The 24092-nt window shown below is 36.9% G+C and overlaps 1 protein-coding gene across 3 annotated transcripts in view; it reads right to left on the bottom strand.

Annotated features, from left to right (window-relative positions):
* SOX5 (SRY-box transcription factor 5) overlaps positions 1-24092 on the bottom strand; it is a 1015676-nt gene that overhangs the window by 956546 nt on the left and 35038 nt on the right. The gene's annotated exons all lie outside the window — the stretch shown is intronic.

Below are 24092 nucleotides of genomic sequence, written 5' to 3'. Positions count from 1 at the left end.
TCTTTTTGGTGTGAAGCAAAGATTGTAACATTTTTCCCCATAGGAAATATCTTGCCTAAATCAAAATACATTGCATACTGTGGTACATCTATCTCAGGACATTTAGTAAAACTAGACAACTGCAAAAAAGTGAAGGACAGATTCTAGCCCACAAGGTACAAGACCAGTAATAATCCTGAAATTATAAAAAGTAATCATTTCATAGACTTTGGTAAAGTTGCTTTGAAAAGTCAATGATTCAATCCCCTCAAGTATTAATAGAAACAGAGGTTCGGGGTTATAATAAACACTTAAGGCCATCTTGTCATTGGCAAGTGATGCTAAACAATGTTACCATAACTGAATCGCTTCTTGGACTCTACAAGTGATACTTATGTATTTTGTTCTTGATACTTCTGATGAAAATTGCCCTTTTACAAAAGAATGGACTGTAAAATGATTTAGATTTATTGCTATATACAAGGTCTCAGATGTTAAGTTTAAGATATGAAGTTTTATGTGGGTATTAAAATTTTTTAAGAAAGAATACACTGAAATAAGAAAATTCAAATATATATGAACACTATTCAAGCCTTTTGATGACTTCTTTCCCTCTTTCAGCTTCATAAGTAAAATATTTTAATTGTCGTGGGCACAACTGACAATATAACATGGTCTTTCCTGGTGTTCAATCCCTATACCTACTTTACAAGGTGGTTTGCCAAAAGGGCATGGTTTCCCAAAGGAATCCCATCTTTGTTATATACTTGCTTGGACTTTGTGAGCCTTGCCTACCCTATAGTTCCCAATAAATTATATCCTTCTTCACGCTATGGGGTTTTGTCTGTGGGTTGGGAGTGGCTCTCTTATTTTCTCCTAATGAGTAAGCTTGAAATCTCTGGCTAAAAGTCAGTGTCAGTGGTGCTCAAACTTGTCAAAATCATCAAAAACAAGGAAAGTCTAAGAAACAGTTACAGTCAAGAGACGCCTAAAGAGATGTAATGTGGTATCCCGGATAGAGTCCTGAAATAGAGGGAAAAAAAAGATACTACAGAAAAATTAAGGAAGTAGGAATAAAGTATGGACTTTAGTTAATAATAATGTATCAATACGGGTTCATTAATTGTAATGTAATTAATGTGCCATGCTAACGTGAGATGTTAATAATAGAGGAAACCAGAGCAGGGGTGGTATATGGGAACTCTTTGTACTGTAACTTTTCTGTTAATCTAAAACTCTTCTAAAATAAAAAGTGTGTTTTTAAAAAGTCAGTGTCAGTAATGATGCAACTGAGTCCTCTTTAAGTGCAGAAGTACTTGTATCAATTGATAACTTCATTTGTAGAATGTATTGGGTGGTGTGAAAGAACTGAAAAAATTGACACAAGCTCTTGAAAAATAATGATATCTATTGAGATTCCCTGCCTACAGTGAAAATAACTTCAAGGTTGTCGTGCTTTAAAAAGAGGAAAAATGTCTGGGTAAATCATACTGATGTATAGAACGTATACATGGAATGACTGGGTAGGAAAGTCACTCCATTCCCTTCTCTTCCCCCTCCAGCAGACAGCACTATTCAGGGTAATAAAAAATATGGACATAGCTCCTCTTGCACTTATGAAATATATAAAGGCAAGATAATTGTAGGACCTGATGGGTTTACTGCTCCCTGTAGATCAGTTGCCAAGCAAGAAACTGGAGTATGTTTTCTAATCCAGACCATCCAATAAAAATGACAGCAGATAATAATACCTTTGAAAGTTTCAAAGTGCTTCACATTTATTATTTCATTTTATCCTCACAACAACTGTGTGAAACAGATAGCATAGATTATTATTAGCAGAGTTTACGGATAAAACAAAGACATAGAAAGGTTATAAAACTTACCTGAAGCCACACCATAAGTAAGTGACCAAATTCAAATGAGGATCCAACTCTCCCAACTTCAACCTCTCACTTTAACTCATACCTGGGGATAATGTGCTTTCAAGAAAAGAACTTTCTTATCTTAATGTTGTGTTTTATAGTGTAATGCATAGCATTCTAAGAATAACAGGAGTCTATGGTGAGGCAGTTCCAATGTACCACAATTTCATATAAAACATAAATGCTAAATAAAATTTAAAAGCCATGGTAGCATAAAAGAAAATTGATCAGTCTTTCCATCAGTATCAGTGTAATGAAAACAAATACCAAACAATAAAACAGTATTGCTTACAGAATTAAGTACAGAATTTATTACTTACAGAATTCAACGAGTCTATCTCCAAAGATACATGACTGGAGGCCTATTAATTTTGGAGCTGATTATTGCATATTATATCATCTTTGCCTTAAAAAGTAATTTTATTCTGATACCATGATAGCATGGCAACTTCAAATACTCACTGCTAATTTACCATCGATAGCCACTTTTGTTATAAAATTGCTATAGTCCATCTTGTTTTTAATGAACCATTGTCAAATAAAGATATCTATTTATAATCTGACATTTACTCAAGAAACAGTGAAATTTAGTTCTTGTTCAATTTGGCTACAACTAAAAAAGTATCAGAGTGATTTAGTCATTCAGTGACTATCTACTGGGTGTCTGCTGTGGGCACTGCACTAGAATATGGACCCAATACGAATAAAGCAGAACCCAGTGTAGTGGGAACTTAGTCTAATCAAGGGAAGCCAGTGTAACTAGGTACAGAATCAGAAGACCTGAAGGGATTATCCAAAACCCTCTTGTCCTTATTCTTTTTCCTTCCTCCACTTACAACTATAAATGAGTCCAAAAGGTAGTTAAAATACTAGGAAAATTATTTGGAAAAGATAATTCACAAAACCGCCCTCGGGAAGTTAATTCCAGAGAATTTAACCTGGTTTTAATAATGAATCTGGATGCTGGTTTCTTTTCAGCTTGAGTGAATATTTGAGACCAATGGTTACTTCGAGGTCAACTTCCAGGACAACAGCATCAAAAAGATACAAGTCATTTCTAGTTTAGTTTCAAGAATCTGATTAAAGAAAATGTTTAAAGTTGTGAAGTATATCTCATGATACACTAACATCCAAAACTGTATCACTTATGAATAACTACTTATTAATGATATTAATTAGTGTAACCAGAGAAGGTGTAGATTTGAGAATAAAAATCAAAACAACCATAGGGTTGGGGGGTGGGTGTATGGTAGAGCAAAGAACGCAAAAACCTACATCTAGAGCAAAGTTGTGAGAAAGTCCTTTCCTGGCAAAGCCAAAGGTGGGATGTGATTCTGGATAATTTCTAAGGGTTATAAATCACTCTAGGTTTTTAAACTATATTTGAGAATTAAACATGAAGTGAATCCCATAATTTATTCTATGACAATAAATTCAGTAAAAATAGGCCACAAAGATCTAAACTATTCAAGGGAAAACAAACTTGAAACAGTCTAATCTCATAACCAAACAGTGTTGAAGTTGAAAAACAGTAGTGTCCATACTCCTTGATCCAAAAAGTGTGTGTTTTAGGGGGGAGTGGTGGAGGTAGAATTCCAGCATCTTAATAACTGCAACTTCTGCTCATTTTCAAACAACTCCTACACAAGCAAAAATACCTATAAAGAAGAGTGATGCCTAAACATAGAGAGGTTAAGGTTTACCCAAACTTTTTGAAAAAAGCCAAATTGGGCTACAAATCCTTGAAGACATGGCTTGCCTCTGTCCTTTTTGGCTTTGACTATATGGAAAAGAACAAAAATTAGAAAAAGTATCTTTCATTTTTAACACTTCTCCCAGATCCTTCCTTATCATCCAAAAATTATCCAGCTTCATCCTTATGTTTGAGGAAGTGAGGATTCCAGGAATTTTGACTGTCTGGCTCAGTGTACAAAGCTTCACAAGTTCCAGGTAACTTATGTAATGTTACTGGGAGTAGCAGAAGAGAAACAAAACAACTGTGCAAAAAGCCTTGAGGGATTTTTGTATTTGGCTGGTTAAAATGTTCAGAATTATTTAAGAGTTGGAAAAGGAACAATAAACCACACCCTCAAAGGGCTCCAGTCTGAATTCCACCATTAGTTTATTGTTTTCCAATCCAAAATTTCAGTGTATTAATGAGAATAAAAGAGCCCCCCCAAATGTGGTGATATAATCTAGCTTGCCCGAAATATCAAACTTCTAAAACACAATTTGGTTAAAGAACATAGACTGAATTTATTACTTTACACCTTACTCTTTATGGATATAGAAGTTCTACTGGCTTCTTCCCAAGGTAAAAAAGCTCATCTCTCCACTATTTGTGGTTTTGAGAAGCACCACTAAGCATGGAATTTGTTATGACACAGATCTCTCCTGGACTTCATACGAGAGGAAGCTGTTAGAAAATGATCTCACCTATAACACAGTCCTTTAGCAGAGACACCAAAGATAGTGCTATGAAGCCACTGCAGGCTTTATCTATAATCATAGGAGTTATAGAACATGGTATCATCAGAGCTAAAGCCAGGGTATAGTTTCTCATACAATTTTATAGTTGAATCAACTATAAAAGAAAACTAACAAGATGTATTTAGATCACTACTGTTTACCAAATGGCTATAATATCTCTCTCCAAAATATTATTTGTTGAAGATATGTTTCTCAGCTGCCACGGGGAAAAAAAAAGTAGAAATCTTCATTTGAGTCTGTTTACTTTTTAAAAACAAAGTTCCTCTGTTTTACCTTATTAACTACCTACAGAATCATCCTAAAATTCCAGATAAAGTGGGCAAGGAAGTTCAGGATTGGTTTGAAAGCTTGGAAGAATTTCAACAAGCGCCTTCCAGCAGTATACACTGTGGAGAGCCTTTGTCTTAACATTTGGCGAACTCATTTATTGGGTCTTTGTCAAATGCCAGGCATCATTCTCAGTGTTTCAGATGGATGATTTCAGTTAAGATTCGCGACAGACTAATCAGGTAACTAATACTATTATCCATTTGACTGGTGCAGAAACAGAGATAAAGTAACTTTCCGAAGATCCAGCAAGTTGGTGATAGAGCTGGGACTCCTACTCAGAAAATCTGACTCCCAAATTCACACTTTTAGCCCTCTCGCTGCACTGCCCCTATCATATTAGTCTATGCTCTTACCACCTCTTCTTTCCTCGAAGGATCATGAGCACGGCCACCAGTGAAAAGCCAAGTATGATCTTGATTCTCCGTGCTTCAGTAAAATATTAATTCTAAAGACCTACAAAAATAATTTCCCAGAATCCCCCCAAGCTTCATTCATTCAACATTTTGACCAATATTTACTGACTGCCTCTTATTGATGAACAAAATTGACTAATACATAATTCCTACCCAAAGAGTTTATAATCCACTACTTAAAAAGGGCTGTCAAATAATTGAAATAAATGAAATGAATTGCAAAGAATCAGATCACTACACTCTTCTGCCTAAATCTTTACCAAGAGCTTAAAATCAACACACACTGAACATGCTGCTTCACAAATCCCTACATGAACTGGTCTCTCCCCACCTCTCCAAGAGCATCTCTTACTATTACCCTCTTTCTCAGGATGTTGCAGATACTTGACCTTCCTCTTATTCTGGTAACTCACCAAGATTTCTCCTGTCTCAGGACCTTTCTGCCTTTCCCCTCTTCTCCTAGATCTTCCCATGGCTGGTTCCTTCTTTGCGTTCAAGTCACAGTCTAATGAACATTCTCTCAAAGAGGCTCACCCTGAACCACTCAATCTAATCTGGCCTATACTTTCCTCCCCCCACCCACCACCCTCAAGTATAGTTCTATCATAATTATCTAACTGTATTCACAGCATGCATGACCATTAGAATTTAAGTATTTTTAAATTTTATTTTCTTGCTTAGGGTCTGTTTCCCCACCCTCAACCAGAAGGCAAGCTTCCTGAGACCAGGAGCCTTGTTCTTGCACCTCCTGGACAGGAAATGTTTCACAAAGTCAATAGCATAAGATATGGACTTCAAAAGAGATGTGGCAACTCAGCAAAGATGGGTGCTATGGACATTGCAAGGAAAGGTTATTTGCTCAATAACGTGAGCAAATATACCAGGAGAGAAATCTAGAGCACGTTCACGAAAGATGAAATAGTCTAGTTTGGATGGTACACATCCAAACACAGGAAAAGGAGATTGAGTTAACATCATGGAGGGTGTTCAGTGTCTGAAGGAAGAATTCTGTGGGTAGTGGGGAGCCACAGAAAGTTTCTTAGCAAGGAAGGCAAAACATAGCATAGCCTTAGGAAGATGAAAGGCTGATTTAATAGTCCAGGCAAAGGACACTAATAACATTTTAAGTCACTCTGATAAAACACTAAAAACCTCTGCTTTTTTTTTTTTTAAATAGAAAACTCTCATGAGAGAACAGGAAGAGAGGAACTATGAACTTAGTGCTGTTAACTATTGGAACAGAAAGTACAATGTTATAAAGTTGAACAGAATGATGAAATTTGTTTCTTTAATATCTGTTCAAAAGCCTTTTGCAAAATAAACACAGATTTTATTATATCAAACCACCCAAAATGACTCATCTCTTTGGAAATGCATGTCTGGCATCTTCTTTCCTCGGGCCTCAAATTCTTTCAGAAAATCAAGCAGATTAGTAGCCTGATGACAGGACAGAAGTCAGAACTCGAAATCCTAAATCCACTTCTGCCACTGACTTGCTGTCTGACATGGAGCTTTATGTCATTTTTGTATTTGTAAAATATCTTTATGTGGCAAGCGTTTTATAAATTAACGAATCCATTACTGGGAAGTCATATAAATTTTCAAAATAATTGTATTAATACATTGAAATCAATACAGACTTTTAATGGAATCCTTTACAAAGTATTCTTGAATTACGCTTATTTATTTCTCAATCAGGCAGGGAAAATAAAAATATTCACATGAACGCATATATGTGAGAGTGTGTAGGTCTTACAAAGAGTGGCTCTGTCTTAAAAATTCCCAGATAACAAAATTGAAAAATAGTTTCTTTTCAAAAGACATGATGATGTAAACACAAGGAAGTTTAAAATAACACTTGTATAAACTGTTTGAATTGAAGAGAAAAAAACACACCCCAAAAGAGTTTTGTCAGAATAAAAATAAAACAAATCCCAAATCCTGACAGCAACATAAAAGCCAAATTCTCCCCCTTCCTTTCATAATGGCTTTTCTATTGAGCTTCATTTTGACCTTTCATTACTTTCCCAACATTGAAGAATATTGCCTTTCAAAACTCTCCATTTCTCTGCCAGTTGTACTATTATTCCTTCTCTCATTGTTGAGAGTTCTTAGCTACTGTGGTTCCAATATGAAATGTACAACTTTTGGTTTCTGCCAACCAAATATAAACCAGCACTTCTGCACACTTTCCACTTTAAATTCATACCCTGCAAGAAGGAGGATAATCATAAAGTCATAAACATGCCAAGAAACAGAAAACAGGGAAGTTTGTTATCTATTTGCTAGAAAAGAAACCATCCATCTTACAATCAATCTATAGCCCACGCACCCTCCCCGCTCCGCTGCAACAGGATGTGCCCTCTGTGGAAGAACGCAAACAGCCTTAATTCATTAGTCAGAGCTGGGAGGGTGGACCCACTGCATGATCTGATTGATAAAGTTTCATTACAAATTAGCCCATCTCTTTGATGAAAACAAGCAAGGCAGAGACTGTACCATAATTTTATCCTCATAAATTAGTCAACCAGACAAACACTAAACAGAGCTTGCCACATGAGGGGCAAACTAATTTAATTAATTCATACACAGTACCTCATTAAGATCAGTTTTAGCACTAAGGCTGTGATCTTGTTGAGTCTGCATTATTTTCCGCAAAGATGCCCACTTAGTTATGAGGGGCCAGGATAGGGGCAAGATATGCCTTTGTGTACGTGGGAAGACCCAGTGCGGGGAAAAATAACATGAACAAGCTGTAGATTCCCACAGCCCAAACCAGCACAGACAAGACTTTTTAACGTAAGTGTTCATTTTAATAGATTATATTTTGCTTTTGCTTTTGTTCCATGTTCCTTACTTTCAAGTAGTAGTGAAAAACAAATACATTTCCTCACTGGCACAGTATAATTTATAGTCGATATAATAGACAGAAAAGAAAAGAAAGAAAACAGATTGTCTGTAAAAAGTAAAGATTATTACAAATGCTTCTAGGTCATCTCAGGAAAAGACACAGATGCAATGCTTTCCAATGTCTTCACATCCTGAAAAGAATGCTGTACCTTCCACAGGCTCCCGACACCTAATACTTGGAAACAGCCTTCTTGGTTGCAGTTACACACCTCTAAATATTCTGATTTATTTATTTACTATTTCTTTCTTTTTCTATAACCTCTTAAAAAGCACAGGTCTTCGGGGGGGAGGGGGGGAGGGATAGTTAGGGAGTTTGGGATTGATGTGTACACACTGCTACATTTAAAATGGATAACCAACAAGCTCCTGTATGGCACAGGAACTCTGCTCAATATTATATAACAGCCTAAATGAGAAAAGAATTTGGAAAAGAATAGATACATGTATATGTATAACTGCATCACTTTCCTGTACACCTGAAACTAACACAACATTGTTAATCAACTGTACCCCAATATAAAATAAATAAAAATAATGGTATTATTATATTATAAAATATAAAATAATGGTATTAAAATAAATACCATTATTCAATGGTATTTAGCTACAAGTAAGGAGATGCTTTGAAGTAGCAGAGTCCAGTGAGGTGGCAGGGAAAATATAAGATGAGGCTGGGACATCTTGTGGTGCCAGAAGATGAGAAAGTGCTAGAAAAAGGATATGAGCATCTCGAGAGGACATAGGAGTCAACCTAAAGTGCTCCCAGTGGCCAAAAAAAAAAGGTCTCTTTCATGACAAACCTAAAATTTAAAGCATGTGTACCTTATTTTCAAAATATCTACCATGTTTCCAAAATGGTGTCAAATGCAAAAATAGTAGAGAACTAAATAAATAGTACACATAAACATTCAAATAGAATGTAGCCTGCCTTCTTTCTGCTCATGATAGCTAATGGTATGAACTCCAGCTCTAGTTTTCTCCCTTTTTTAAACAAAACCTGGTCTCCTTTGAGTTCATATCTACCTTGGTGAGTGGATTAAAAAGCCAAGCAAACTGAGCCTGGAGCTAATCCAAACAAGGTGCAATTACAATACTTCCAACCACTCCCGCTGCTCTCACTTTTTTTTTTTTTTTTTTTTTTTCCTCATGCTGCATCTAAGATAAGATGAGGTGCAGGTGAGAAAAAAAAGATCAAAACTATTTAAAGTATTACCTCTCAATCCTGGGGTTTGCAAATTGTGCAGAGAGAGGAGGTGATACAGATAAGGAGAGACTAAAAACCAGAATCTTTGTGGGAGACTTTAGGATTTACTTGTAGCGCTAGTAAAACAGTTTTGAGATCTGACCATGTTTGTAAATCTATGCCTAAATCTGAAAAAGACAAGGAAGCCTTATTGTGCCCTGTTTGTTGTTGTTGATTTTTTTTTATTCTGAAGCTTCAGAAACAGTGGCTTAAACTGCTAAATTAGAACAATACCTGTATAATATCAGTATCAGGCTTGAACTGAAAGCTGCAATGTAAAAAACCTTCAGTTATATCTGGAAAAAAGAAAGAAGCCACAGAAACAAAAGAGGCAGTGAAGTGGAAGCTTGCTGGAGGAATACAATCAATATAAGAGAACAGATGTCACAGAAATTAAAAATAAGATGCTAGTTTCTTGAGATGTTATTGAATTATGGAACAATTGAAAAAAATAAGAAGTCAGTATGTGTCATGCTTTTAGCATGGACCTTCTTTTGAATATGTCCATATTTAGCCATAAGGTAGATAAATCTAACCATAAGAACTTTGTAAACACACCCAGAGAAAACAGGTGCTCTGAAAACAAGAAACTATTCAGAGTGTCCCCCCACTGTTACACAGATAAGTTCGTCAAGGCAACCAGCCAAGTGGGTCAAAAAGCAATTTTTTTTCTTTATTTTATAGGCAATTATTATACAACTTCTCAAACACATATATACCATGAGTCCATCAACTTTATGTAAAACACTGTCCTAATAGCCTATGTCACTAAGACTAAGCTTTTACCACTCCCATACCTGGAAGGCCAACGGTTGGGTGTCTGTGTGTGTGCAGGTGAGGCTGGGGGACAGCAAGCAGAGGGTGGGCAATTTCTCCTCCAAACATACACCATTCTCTTCACAGCCATTTATGACCTTCTCTTTTCTCAACCCCTTTCCAGTACTCTGCTCAGGACAGCTGATGCACACATTACTGCACTTTGTTCTAAGCATTTCATATGTATTTACTAATTTAATCCTCAAAAGAACATTGTGAGATTAGTTCTATTATTACAGATAAGGAGACTGAGATGTGGAGGAGTTAAGGAAATCATCCAAGGAAAATAGTCAAGCTGGGATTGAATTTGAGGATTTGGGTTCCACATCTGATATTCTTCAGTCTCTACTATCTTTAGCAGTTTGGGGAATTTCTTAATGTTATCTTTTAGAGTAAATGAATGGTATCAACACATGACTCATTTAACTCAATATGAGTCTGAAGCACTAACAGCCCTGCCCATTTCTTTCTCTGTCTTAAAAAACCCCATTGCAGTCCCCAGATTTCTGGGTTCTGAGCCTTGGACTCACTGCCACTAACAGCTAGCTATTACTCACTGGAAAGCTCAGAACTAGTAAAGAAAAAAAAATTAAGTGCTAATTGAAGTACTTTAATTACTTTGAGCAGCAAATGCATATATTTTCTAAATCTGTATATCGTATTTCGTGTGCCAATGAAAGAATGTAAAATTGGGGTTTGTTGGGATGGTACTCTTACAGTAAATATACTTCTGACTCACCCCGTAAGTGGAAGTTATGAGAAATCAGAATATATCTTACTATGTGCACAAGGCTGACTTATTAATCAAATTTCAGGTTACACAGATGTTTCCGAAATTCCATATAAGCAGAAATCTGTTTTATTCCAGTTCTGGGCACAAAAACTAAGGGCCTTATTTTGAGTAATGAACACCTTTAAGAACCTAATTTCTTTCCACACAGAAGAAAAGTACATTCACCTAAAATTTTACACTCAATTTCATGGAATCCATAAACCCCGGGAAAGTCATCCATGACTCTAGTTTAAGAACCCCTATTCAAGATACATACAGAATACAAAAGCATACACTTCGGAAGGACAGCATTTACCAAGTTCATCATGATTTTTATCATTTAATATGGACCACAGTTCTTCATAGATATAATTTTATTAATAATTATTTTTTAAGGGTTTCCCTGGTGGCACAGTGGTTGAGAGTCTGCCTGCTGATGCAGGGGACATGGGTTCGTGCCCCGGTCCGGGAAGTTCCCACATGCCGCGGAGCGGCTAGGCCCATGAGCCACAACTACTGAGCCTGCGCGTCCAGAGCCTGTGCTCCACAACGGGAGAGGCCACAACAGTGAGAGGCCCGTGTACTGCCAAAAAAAAAAAAAAAAAAAAAAAAACTTTACATGCCGATAGTTACATGTTCACAAAATTATTTTTAATGACTGTATACTATTCCACTCCTTGGGGTCCTATAAGTTATTTAAGCAATGTCACATTTTCAAACATTTATATTGTTTTCAACTTGTAACTATTACAAATATATGAAGTAATAAGCACAGCTGGCTGACAAACAGTTCAAAATTAAAAAGAAAAAACAATTTTAAAAATCTGAAATGGACAAAAATACTCCAAGGTGTATAAAAGTTTATAAAAACTGCCACAGAGAAAAACGAGATGCCATCATGATTCTGAACAAATCACTTGAGTAGAGTGTGTTCTACCAAATTGCTCTCAGTAGCATTGCTTTAGGCCATATCACCCACAATGAAATGAATTTTCAGTTTAAAAATGCAATACTTTCAATATATTGTGAGAAAGCTAATGGCAGAGATAAGTATGGAATATCATGGAAGAAGAAAGTAGCATGTAGTTTGGCTCTGCAGGGTTAACAATGGCTACCTACAAATGAAATCCCCTGAGCTGAGCCTTGAAGGATGATTAAGATTTAGCGAGGTTACCAAAATGAAATCTAGTATTCTTGCTGTCCTCTCCTATACAACTCACATTTCAGGGTAACCAAATGTTCTTAGTTGATGAAGTAAAATTCTTCTTTATAGAAGAGTTCCAGCCAGCGAATGTGGAAGGTATTATGGAATTATGCAATTAACATTTTGCAATCCTTAATGAAATAACTGATTCAAGCAGTGATCATCAATGGATTAAACCATTAGCTGCACGATGATTGATGGTAAGGGAGGGATGAGGCTGTCACCACTTGAACCCACTGATCAATCTTATCCTAAAAGGTAGACAGACAGACAGAGCTAATTTCTATTGATAGGAAATACAGTGGATATAGAAACAAGTAACACCAGAAGAAGACAAATATATAAATACAGAATATGGAATGTTCTATATGACCACTGACCTAGTTTCTGCAACAAGAAAACAGCATTAATAAAACACGGGGTGGGAAATGTATTCAATTAAAAGAGAATTAGAAACTTAACCAAATTTAACATGTATTATTTATTTGGATCATGGTTCAAATAATCTAGCTGTAAAAAGATTTTTTTGCAACAACTTAGGAGTTTTCATTATGCACAGGTTACTATGTGATGCCAAGAAATTATTGTCAATTCTGTTAGCTTTCATAATAACAGTGTTGTTATGTATGAAAATGTCCATACTTCTGAAGATGCATACTGAAGTACAGGTGAAATTGTATGGTTTTAAATTGCTTTTAAATACTTCTGCAAAAAAAAAGGGGAGTGGGAGGAGGGAGGAATAAATGAACTAGAGTGTCAAAATCTTCATGTTGAACATAGGAACTTTTTGTATGTTTCCATCTCCTTCTGTGATTATCTGAAATTAGTCATAATAATTTTTTAAGTTTAGCCAAGTAATACAGAGCAGAAAACCATGAGCTGGGGGTGTTATGTACCAGGCAGAGAAAACAGCATAAGCAAGAACTCTGACTTGACAAACACCATGACGTCATCAGAGAGCAGCAAACAGTCGGGTAAGAAGAGCAGGCAGCACAGGTAGGGCCAGGTCCCAGACGACCTTGATGCCACACGAGGGAGCTTGGGCTTTACCCTGTAGACTATGGGAAACCAAGCGAGGGTTTTAACCAGAGAATGACGTGGTCCAATCACCCGCTGGTCTAGACCATCACTCCAGCGACCCTGTGCAGAGTGGATTTCAGGAAGGAGATGGAAAGGGGAGCAAGGCTGGAGAAGCGAAGTCCAGTTAGGAGCCTACGGCAAAACGGAAGACAAGGAACCACAAAGGAGCAAGAGAGAGCGGGAATAAGGTAGAGGGGCCAGGAATGAGTCACTGGAAGGGAAAGAATGAACAAGGATCAAGGCTGACTCTCAACTTCCTGCAGGTGTGGCCAAGTGGCTTTGACACTGAAATGTGGAATTCAGGAGGAAAAGCATAATTGAAGAAAGGAATGAGGGGAAAAGGAAATGACAAAGTCTCTGTTAAGTATCCCGAATTTCTGTGAAACAGCCAAGCTTGTTATACATGGAGAACTCAAGGGATCAGTCACAACCAGAGCTATGGATCCAAGATGCCTCAGAATATGGGCAACAGCTGAAACCCCAAGAATGGAGATCACTCATTCCATAGTCCAGGGGTCAGGCTTGTCATTATTCAGTATGTGACACAGTATTTAGTATGGTGTGGGCCTCCTAATAAGGACTAAATAAATGATGAATGAGATTGTCCAAGAAGAGCATACAGAGCAGTGAGCTAAGGGGAGAACTCTGGAGGCCGGACGTTAGGAAGTGAAAGCATAAAGAGGTCCCCGAAGGAAGTAAATCATAAAGCTCACACTCGGAGGAGGACAGAGACCACACAGCCACAGACACTGAAAGAAGAGAGATTTCAAGAAAGAATGAGGAGTCAACACCGGCAAAGACAAGGAATGAGGAAAATAAGGTTTGGAAAATGTCCATTCACTGGGCAAAATGGAGGTAGCTGATGATCTTAGCCTTCCTGAGTCTCGGAGGCAAATGACCTACTTTGCTCACCCTAAAAATAAAGATAAGGAGCAGCATGATGGCCAGCAAGTAGACAACGTCACTGTTTGTGTGACCGTGACCATGTCATTTAACCTTTCTTATTCTTTTCTTACTTTTTAAAACGAAGCCTACGAACTATATTATCTCTAAGGTTACATTCAATTCTGAAATTCTACAAAAGCAAACCCTTTGGTTTAAAGTGATCCAAAGATAGTAAGAGCCAAGTGCCTACTGGTGTCCATTACATTTTATGCTGGACTTCTGCTCTGCTCACTCTTTGCTTCATCCTCATTTTCTCTCCCACCGTTTTTTTTTTTTTTTTTTTTTTTCCCTATAAGTGGTCTTTAAATCACTTCAGGGTAAAAGTGATGGACGCTACATGATCCTAAAAATGACCATGACATTTATAGCAATGACTAAAAGATGACAGGTGAAGAGATATGTCAGGCCCAGAATTTATTTGTCAGCAATTCACAAACATAAGAAATACTAAGAGATAAATTCCTAAAATATTCCTTGGGCATAAAGAGTAATTAACAGTGATAGCCAAAATGCCATCAACCCAGTAAGTCATCATGAAAGCACACAGCATTGAACCGCCTACCCTATGGGAAGTTAGAGAGATGCCCTGATGTGGAATGCACTGGCCTCTAGTCAGCAAGCTTTAAAAAAGTCCCCACTTTTATTTGATCCGCCCTTATATATGGTTGTCATGCTCTTGGGCCAGCAAATAACTAGAAAATTAGTTCGTGTTACTCCAGCAAATCCGCTAACTTGGGTCTTATCTACACTAAATATTTAAATCATGTCAGACAGATTGTACTTTAACATTGGAACCAGAAATCCATTTACAGCCTTAAAGACCAGGCAATGAATCTGGCATTCCCAATCTTACTTTTATTGATAAATGTTGAAAATATCAACCACAAAATTTAGTAAAAAATGATCTGATTTCTTTTCACTTAATCTGTATTAATGGCTTCACAAACCATTTTAAGAATGAATAAAAAGAAACCTGTCATCTGAATAAGAAGTTTTATGTTTACTACATCAGAGAAATTATTCAAATAGACTGGAATCACTTTTCTCAAATTAATCCCACAATCAGGTAGTTACAGAAACAAGTGTATTTTCATGCTCAAAACAGACGTTTTTTCATCTTGCTACCTATAGTCAACACACAGGTGAGCACAGTATGTTTGGAAGCAATTCTAGAACACAAAATAAAGACACAAAAAAATAGGATATTCCACAGAAAGATGATGGAGTGGGTAAACACATCACCACTGACCAGAATAGACACTAGGCATACGGCAGAGATTTTTAACTGAGGTCTGGTTCTCTATAACTCAATCAACTGGTTCCAATTTTCAAATTTTTAATGATCTTAAAAGAGTTATGCCCCCCACCCCCGGAATGTTGATTAAGACAAATCAAATTAAACACCTAAAGGACGGGGTCATTATATAGGCAGGAAGAGAACAAGCAGGCAGGAAGTAAAGACCAGGTAGATAAGCAAATGGGATGCAGATCACTGGCCCCAGAAGCTGGATAGTTAAAAGTTATCAGAAACACACCTTCAAGTCTTTTCAAAATCCATTTGCCTGGGCCACAGCCCCAGAGAGTCTGCTAGTGCCTGAACTTTAACACTCCACAGGTGACTCTGATGATGGGCTAGCATTGAAATCAAAGGGTCTAAGGCACAAGGTAGTTGATCTGAACAGAGGAAACACGTGCCAGGTACGAGCATGATTCTGAGGTGAGGACCTGGCCCCGACAAGAATTTCTTATGCCATGAAAGTCATGAATCTCGATCAGGAGCTGGTCCAAGGTTATGGAGTGCTCATTGTGAGCAGCAAGTTAGTATTGCTGGGAAGGGGCAATGAAGGAAGAGGAGCCAAGTACAGTCTTTAGAGTATTTTCCACTTATTTGCACAATGACACAAATCTTAGGCATTTATAACAAATTGCTTCATATGTGAGTGTCTTATCCTGTCTCCACTCCCAAAGAAGGCAAATTCTTCAGGACCAGGGAAAGTGACTTGTACTTTATTGGAATAGACAGTATACAGAAGATGTGCAATAAATTACTAAAACTATGTTGTTACAAGGAAATCTCTAAACCACTCTCCCTACCTTTGCTCTCTGTCTTCCTCCCTGAAGTCACATGAACCAGAAAAATTATTTCTCTTTTGATTTTTACTTTCAAATATCCTAATTTAATTTTGAATTCAAACTTTAAATTCATATGATTTTAATTTTCTAAATTGAATTCAGTAATCTGTTCACCTTCCCCATTCAAATAGGTTCACTTAGCCTATTCAAACATCTTTCCCCACAACACCCAAGGTTCCATGACTATGTTAAATCTCTATGTTAATTTACATGACATGAACACAGGAATTACTGATCAGGAACTGTCCAAAAAACACTGTCACATCAAATTGCATCAATTTGATTATTTCTAAATATATACATTTCTAAAACATTTATGCATTCATTATTCAAAATCTTAATGGAATTAATTCAACAAACATTTATTGAGAACACCTTATTTTTATCATAAATTTTAGTGAGTCAGATACTCATTTAGGAGTTTGCTCAATAAAAACTCCATTGAAATTATCACTGCAATACGTTTTAACTGATAAGCCATCATCATGATTAAATCCAATACTGAGTCAATTATTGTTGAAAACAATGAAGTACCACTACTTAAATCTATATTCCAGTCACAAGGGAGAATAAACAAAAGAATCATAATAAAAAGATTTTTAACTCTTAGAGACTTTGCAGCAAAGTGCTCAAGTATGCTGACCCTTCCTCTCTGACACAAGTTCAGAAGCCTGAATTAACTCTAGGTAAAGTGATATTCTGTTCAGATGTCTTAGATTTGCTCAGCTTAAAAGCTGTCCTAAAACACAGATACTTGATCTATCTACTACTGGAATAGTAATCTACATAATTTAGGTAAGTCGTTAAGACTATCATAAGCTCCAAATCCTTTTCGAAATTAACCACAGAATCCTATCTCCAGCCTTTCCATTTTCATCAGAACAGAAGTTTAACAACCGACTCATTTTCTTTGCAGAGATCAAAGTTTAATAAAACTGAAAAATACTCGACTTAAATATAACACCTTTAACTTAATGAAGACAATGTAGATATAAGCTCCTTTTTTTCTTTAGTGTCTTGAGACACTGCATACCTTCAGCTTAGTTTAAAAGAGGAAATGAGAGTGTGGGATAATAAAGATGTGAATTCACTGAAATTCATGAGCTGGGTTCTCAACCTTGTTTCTAACTAAACAGAATTGTCCTGGGCAAGTCAGTAGCCCTAGAACTCAGTTTCTGCATCTGTAAAATAGGAACTCGATATCAGGTCATCTTCCAGGTCTTTCCCAAATCTAGGATCCCAGTGTACATACAGAGTTATCTCTAAATTCAGTTAGAATCTGTTCAACCCAGGACTCTAATCCATCCAGAGTCTTTTGTGTTAACTTGATAGAAAAGATATCAGGTAGGCCTAATGAGGTTAATTTGAGCAACATTAGAAGTGGTTTTTAGGTACTTAGGAGTCCAGTCCAACATGGTTAGTTCTTACAGATGAAACCTCCATATTTAATTCAATACAAAGGCAAGGATTGTTGGTTTCCCAAATGAAGCCTCTTGTTTGCAACCTGGCAAGCATATCTTCTAATCAAAGGAAAGCAGAACACTAGGGACTAATGAAAGGGGTCTCCAATATATGTCTATGCTTTACCTCCCCAACAAACCAGAGTTCAAATTCAGACCACTGTGTTTCTTTACATACTTTTCGTATTTATCTGAGAACAGCCCAAGAATGTTTGGGGGAGAAATGCTATAGCCACTCCCCATTCTGATGCTAATTTCTAGTTTTCAGGACTGCCACTAGTTTGATCTTTTTTTAAAAATGCCCCCACTCATATGCATATTATTTCCCCTGGAGCAAATCCTTTTTACCTTCTCAAACTGTCATAACAAGTTTGTGAAATTACAGAATTATGCAATTTGAAAGAAAGGAAACCTTAGAGATTTCCTAATACAATTCTTGTCTTGACATATATGGCCCACTTCTTTCTCTATAACAAGACTTTCACTATCTTACAAGGTAGTCCTCTCCATTGTTGGACAACTTTGATTTTTTGGAGGTTTTCCATTTCATGGTACTAAAATGATCTTCATTTATCTCTTGCAGTTCTTTGAGAGCAACACGAAGCCACTATACTATCTCTTCCACATGCTGGATATTTAAATATTTGAAGAGAGTTGCGACGTCCCTAGTTAGGCCTCTGGACCTATTGAAGTGTATCAGTAAGGCCTTGCAACAATTAGCCAATTATTTCTTTTTTAACAGTGCCATCAAAGCACTGGATTATTAACCATTTAAACTTCATATTCTTTTTTTATAAGGAACCACTCTCAAGAGAGTCTCCTATTTTAGCCTTACATACTGATCTTACATTTATCTGAATATTGAATTCTGATAATTTGATTCAACATATATAAGCTACCCCTCTCAGCTACTTGTCATCTAAAGATCTGCTAAGCACACTTTTACTGAAGTTGTCAATAAATATTCAAAGCCAAGGGCAAGATCACAGTCCACTTTCCATTAACACTCATCCATTAATCAATTACCTATGAGTTCAGTTGTTCTACCTGCCAAAAATCTACCTAAATATCTCAAGCTACTATTTACCCAACATTTTTTTCTCAAAATTATATGAGCAAATTCTTTTGTAAGCTCCATTTGTCTGGGACTAGAACCTTGGACTCACTTCAAGAAGTCCTTACTCTATTCTTTATCCCAGCCTGGGCTTGAATTTCCACTGAAGTATGCTGAATTTCCACCTTCCATTTTGGAAACAAAACAGGGGTTGAAGAGTCCTTCCTTTATTATGTCAATTATTAATTTTATTGCCCAATGTTATCATGGTAGGTTTTTGAGAGCAAAGACCTCATTATATTTTAGTATCCACAGTGCAAACAAGATAATCTGGCATAATAAATGTTCCCAATAAATGTTGACAGAATGAATGAATGACCATGATCATTAACTCTCCCAAAGTTCCTGCCTTTCTTCTATAAGCCCTAGTTTTGTACGCCTTCTATCTTTGATACCCCCTTTAAATTCTGAGCTTATCAAAGAGCTCCTGATAATACAGTTACACTTTTATTTAACTCCTTTTCTTTCTCAGCAGGATTATTCTCAATTACATAGTCAGAATCACAATTTTAGAGCATCTCATCCTTCTTGAGCTATATTTCTTCTTTATAATCTCTGTACATGGAATTATAAATCAGGCAACATTCACGCTTAATTGGTATTTTCTGTGTAATTTTTTGTTTCTTCCTCCTTTCTTTATGCTTCAGCTTCAACACATTTAGGCTCCTAACACTCGAAAAGATAAAAATAATAACATAAATTTGTTCTTTTGTATCTTTAAAGCCTTTATATTTCAGTTCTAATGCTTTAACTCCTTAAATTAATCTGTAGAATGATTTAAAATCTTAATACTCACTAAACAATAAACAAGAGAATAAAAAATTATTCTAAGGAACTTAAATACTGAACCTAAAATAGACATTAGCTTTCAAAAGCAGGCATATTATACCTGATCCTTTAAAATCACACTTAGTAATTTAAATTATAAGAATGCCTTGTTTATGTAGCAAGTGTTCTGCAAACCTCAGCCATCTGAAACAGTTGTGATACCCAGTTCTACCTTCCCTTGACTTGCTGCCTTTGGACCAACATCTTGAGCAGCCAATTAATAAATTCTGAATAGCTTTGAAAAACAGAAATCTCCAAGAAGACCTAAAATCATTCATAACTCAACATGACCGTGCAGCTCATGAGAAGAGGGCCATCACTTGCTTGGTATGATTCTAATGGTCAAGTCAACTGGCACTAAGCCCAGAAGCATGGAAAACCCAGTGAAGAAAGGCAGAGAGAAGATAAGTGGGTGGGAGAGGGAGAAAGTAGCAAAAGAGAGAAGCAGAGGAAGTTAAACACAATAATTGTAAGTAGACAGTACAAAAAAAGAGAGCCATACACCCTTTGCAGTCCTTGAGACTCTCAAGAGATAACAGTTTGAGAGAATAACTCATGTCCCCAAGGACTACCCTAGACCACCAATGAATGTTTAATGGTGACCAGACATGTTATCTAGTAACAACTGACAGATGTTTCTGTCAAAGAAAACATATTTCTATGTCTTTCACCATCTCCCCACCCCCAGTTTTTGAAATCAGCAACAGGTAGGTAAGCTTATATTTGTACCACAACTCTCTTGAGCACGACTCTAAAGAGCAGACTTTTATCAGAGTTCAAAAATTAATAACAAAATCCTATAGTAACTGTACCTCTACAAAAGTTTGGAAATATTATATATAAACCAACCACCACTATTTTCAACAGAAAACATTCCCATTTCACCACAAACAGTGAATAGAAAATTAGTCTCAACATACAGAGAAAAGTGCAATTTAGGATTTTGAATCCCTCACAGAAATCAGTTTCTCACCACCTCCAGTGTTATATATGATATATTGATCACAAATTTTATTAACCAGATTTTGAATGAACCAGATTTTAAATCAGCTTGGAAAAGTTCCAGGTAAAAGCTCAAATTCTCCCCTAGTTACTCAATCATGAAATGTTGAAAAGAAGAAATGATAAGAAACTAAACCGTAGTTTTTCTTTCCTCCACAAAATACAGAGAATCACTTATATCTCAGACAAATATATTTAGAATATTGGCAGCTCAAATTGGCATGATTGACACAAGTAGATAACACCCAAAACAAACACCAGGCTGGGTAAAATCATTATCATAAGCAGTTTTGTGATCCGTTTTTCCCCCTCTGTGAAACAGGTAAGAGAATGCTCCAAGATATCACACATAGTCATTTACATACAGTATCATTTTATGGAATTTTCCAAGGTGTTAATTAAGTTATAATGAATGTTAATCATCTGTCAATTTCATTGGCAATCTCTGTTCAACCATATGCTTCTCTTTTACACCTGTAAGTTATTTTCTAAAACCATTACTTTAAATTGTTTTACTTCCTTAACATGATATTTGTATTAGTATTTAGGAAACAAAACTTCTGCAGGATATACAGCAATCTTCTATAGTTTTCTGTGTATTTTCTAACTTCTTTAAATAAGGTATGAGTGTGTAGGATTTGCATGATCATTAAACTTCTAAGAGAATCTAAAACTTTATTCTTTTGAAAAAAATCTTCATTCTTCCCTTTAAAAAATCTTTATACAGTCAGAATTTGAATATATTTTGAAGGTAGAGAAGACAGCCTTCCTGAGAGACCAGGATATGAAAGAAAGAGTTATGTGAGGATGACTTTGAGAATTTGGCCTGAGCCACTGCAAGAGTGGAGTTGCCATAACTGAGATTGGAAAGACTGCAGAAGAAGCAGAGGGTATGGGGTTGGGAGAGATCAGGAGTTCCTATTTGTACCTATTATATTAAAGTTCCTATCAGACAGTGGAAGAGATGTCAACTAGGGAGTTGTATATATGAGTTTAAAGTTCAGGAGAGAGCTCTGGGTTCCAGATACATATTTCAAAGTCATCAGTACATGTACAGACGGCATTTACCTGTTAGGCTGGATAAAGACTAGCAAAGATTTCTGTTTTGATAGAAAAGAGAAGGGGTCCAAGAACTAAGCCCTAGGGCACACCAGTGTTTAGCGATTACAGCAATGATGAGGGACCAAAAGAAGAACAGAAAAGCAGCAGCTAGTAAGTAGAAGGAAAATCAAGGAAACGGAAGCCACGTTAAAAACATGTCATGAGGCAACAAGAGTAAATAACACTTTCTAATGTTGCAGACAGGACAAGTAAGGTGAGGACTGACAATTAATCATTGGCATAGCAACATGGAGGCCACTGTTGACTCGTTTTGGTGGCGTGATGAAGACAGATGCCTCTTTGGAGTGGTTTCAAGGGAAAAGGAGAGGGAAGAATTTGGAGTAAAAAAAATGTACACAACTTTTTCAAGGAATTCTTCTTTAAACCGATGGAGACAAATGTGGACTAGCTGGAGAGGACTGGCATCAAAAGAATGTTTTTCCTCTTAAAATGGAAGAAATAATATTTTAGGAGGAAAATGTTGATAGTAGGTTGGTAGGAAAGGTCAGGTAGAGGGAAAAGTTGATGATGCCAGAGAGAAAGAGGAACATGGGTGGAAGAACGTCTGAGCAGGCCAGAGGGAACAGACTGTAGATTGTGCATAAACAGAGGAGTCGGCCTTTACTAGGACTGCCTAGAGTTTATACGTAGGGACAAGGAGAAGGCACAGTGTATGCAGGTAGGTGCATAGCTAGGTGACAGAAGTTTCAAGAAGTCCTCTTCCCGTTCCTTTAATTTCTAGAAGAAATAGGAAGCAAGATCGTGAGCTGAGAATGCAGGTGGAAGAGGAGTCATGACAAGTGTGAGAAGAGTGGGCTCTTCCCCCCAGAACAAGCTAGGCTCTCCCCCGTCACTGGACCCTGGTATATGCTATTCCTTTTCCTGAGAAATCTGTTCTCCTGGGTCATCCCACAGACTCTTCCTTCTCATCATTCAGATCTCAACTTGACCATCATCTTCCTTGACCATGCCAACCAAAGCAAATACTGGGAACTACTTTCTATCATACTATGCTATTTATTCTTCTTCATATGAAATTATCACATTTCTTAGGTATAGTTTATTTTCTATCGTGCACACTAGATTTTAAGCTCCTCAATGGCAAGGGCTGTCCATTTTGTTCACTGCTTTATCCCCCATGCCAAAAAAGAGGGCATAGCACATGGTAGGTATTCCATTATAGGTACCATGGACTACATTTTGGAGATCTTAACCTCCCCAGAGAAATGTTGTCTTCATGCGACATCTGCTTAGAGTAGGAACTGAGGAGAGAGGTGAAATAGTAAACCCAGTTGTGTTCTTGTTGTAAGCACACGAAGAACAAAAGTTAAAACTTGCTCCATCCATGTCCTTGCTGAGACTATCTGCAACAACACTAAAACCAGTGATAACCTAGGTTTGGGACATGACTTGAACTAACCTCTAGCTATGACACTAAGACGACAATTCAGTTTTCTAAGTCTACCAAAAAACACGATTGGCAATGAGGACTCCAGTTCTACATCTCTTTTCATTTTCTCTCTATTTTTGAATCTTTAAGTATTGCCAAATAGAGGCTAAAGAAAATAAAGGGAATTTTCGGACATTCTGCAAGAAGCTCAAGGCACATTACCCAGCACCGTATTCAATCACTGAAGGCCAACTCTTCACCTGGGAGGAGCTGGGGACACCTAGACAGGGGCATGTAACCGACTAGTTTCTCAGGGGAGCTGAAAGTCCTACTGATTTCTTAATAAATTTTTTTTTCTTGAGAGAGAGTGAGTCACTGCAAGTTGTAATGAGTGTAAATGTCAATTATTTTAGAAAAGGTGAATTAAATTTACATGATTTTTTAAAAGTTGCCTTTGGAGCACGTTACTTATTTGACATAAATGGATGACACTAGTGAAACATCCATTTACAAAAAGCTGTCTCATCACACTTCCATAAAAGCGCTTTTAATAATTTTTATTATTTTTTGTTTTATTTTGGGGCAAACCATAGGGAAAGAATAACCTCCTGATGGTTCATTATACAGCATTTTCATGAGAAAGAAGCCAACAAATCGGAGGGAACACTGTGTTAATGTGAGCCGTGACTAACATGCTCTCTTCATAGCCATTTCTCAGAGTTTCACCTACACAAAGTGGCAGAGTCGGCTCTGCTGAAGTAACTGTACATACCCTTGTACAGAAAATATCAACAGGGATTTTCTTCTTCAAGGCTGGAGGTCTTTTCCTCATCTAAATATTAAAGTCTGACAAGTCTTTCCAACTAACTGGAGCATAATCATGCTTGCTACTTGTTAATTAGGAGCAGGGTGAGGGATAAGGAGGGTGGGAGGGAGACGCAAGAGGGAGGGGATATG

This window comes from Mesoplodon mirus, assembly GCF_964341445.2.
Source record: "Mesoplodon mirus genome assembly, chromosome: 11".
Lineage (NCBI taxonomy): Eukaryota > Metazoa > Chordata > Mammalia > Artiodactyla > Ziphiidae > Mesoplodon > Mesoplodon mirus.
Note: the sequence above shows the minus strand (reverse complement) of the source record. Positions and strands in the feature narration are given on the sequence as shown.